Below are 1857 nucleotides of genomic sequence, written 5' to 3'. Positions count from 1 at the left end.
TCAAAAACTATCAGAAGGCAAGAAATAACTAAGATCAGAGCAGAACTGAAGGAGAGAGAGACACAAAAAACCCTTCAAAAAATCAATGAATCCAGGAGCTGGTCTTTTGAAAAGATCAACAAAATTAATAGACCACTAGCAAAACCAATAAAGAATAAAAGAGAGAAGAATCAAATAGATGCAATAAAAGATGATAAAGGGGATATCACCACCGATCCCATAGAAATACAAACTACCATCAGAGACTACTATAAACACCTCTACCAAATAAACTAGACAATCTAGAAGAAATGGATAAATTCCTGGACACATAACACCCTCCCAAGACTACCCCAGGAAGAAGTTGAATCCCTGAATAGACCAATAACAGGCTCTGAAATTGAGGCAATGATTAGTAGCCTATCAACCAAAGAAAGTTCAGGACCAGACAGATTCACAGCTGAATTCTACCAGAGGTACAAAGAAGAGCTGGTACCATTCCTTCTGAAACTATTCCAATAAATATAAAAAGAGGGAATCCTCCCTAATTCATTGTATGAGGCCAACATCATCCTGATACTGAAGCCTGGTAGAGACACAACAAAAAAGAATTTTAGACCAGTATCCCTGATGAACATCGATGCAAAAATCTTCAATAAAATACTGGCAAACCGAATCCAGCAGCACATCAAAAAGCTTATCCACCATGATCAAGTTTGCTTCATCCCTGGGATGCAAGCCTGGTTCAACATATGCTAATCAACAAACATAATCCATAATATAAACAGAACCAAAGACAAAAACCACATGATTATCTCAATAGATGCAGAAAAGGCTTTCGACAAAATTCCACAGCCCTTCATGCTAAAAATTCTCAATAAACTAGGTATTGATGGGACATATCTCAAAATATTAAGAGCTATTTATGACAAACCCACAGCCAATATCAGACTGAATGGGCAGAAACTGGAAGCATTTCCTTTGAAAACTGGCACAAGACAGGGATGCCCTCTTTTGCCACTCCTATTCAAAGTGTTGGAAGTTCTGGCCAGGTCAATCAGGCAAGAGAAAGAAATAAAGGGTACTCAATCAGGCAAGAGAAAGCAATAAAGGGTAGTCAATTAGGAAAAGAGGAAGTTGAATTGTCCCTGTTTGCAGATGACATGATTGTATATTTAGAAAACCCCATTGTCTCAGCTCAAAATCTCCTTAAACTGAAAAGCAACTTCAGCAAAGTCTCAGAATACAAAATCAGTGTGCAAAAATCACAAGCATTCCTATACACCAATAACAGACAAACAGAGAGCCAAATCATTAGTTAACTCCCATTCACAATAGCTTCAAAGAGAATAAAATACCTAGGAATCCAACTTACAAGGGATGTCAAGGACCTCTTCAAGGAGAACTACAAATAACTGCTCAACGAAATGAAAGAGGACACAAACACATGGAAGAACATTCTACGCTCATGGATAGGAAGAATCAATATTGTGAAAATGACCATATTGCAAGGTAATTCATAGATTCAATGCCACCCCCATCAAGCTACCAATGACTTTCTTCACAGAATTGGAAAAAACTACTTTAAAGTTCATAGGGAACCAAAAAAGAGCCTGCATTGCCAAGACAATCCTAAGCCAAAAGAACAAAGCTGGAGGCATCATGCTACCTGACTTCAAACTATACTACCAGACTACAGTAACCAAAACAGCATGGTACTGGTACCAAAACAGAGATATGGACAAATGGGACAGAATAGAGCCCCTGGAAATAATACCACACATCTACAATCATCTGATCTTTGACAAACCTGACAAAAACAAGCAATGGGGAAAGGATTCCCTATTTAATAAATGGTGCTGGGAAAACTGGCTAGCC

The sequence above is a fragment of the Mandrillus leucophaeus genome, unplaced genomic scaffold (genome assembly GCF_000951045.1).
Source record: "Mandrillus leucophaeus isolate KB7577 unplaced genomic scaffold, Mleu.le_1.0 Scaffold70, whole genome shotgun sequence".
Taxonomy (NCBI): domain Eukaryota; kingdom Metazoa; phylum Chordata; class Mammalia; order Primates; family Cercopithecidae; genus Mandrillus; species Mandrillus leucophaeus.
This window is presented reverse-complemented; position numbering follows the sequence as displayed.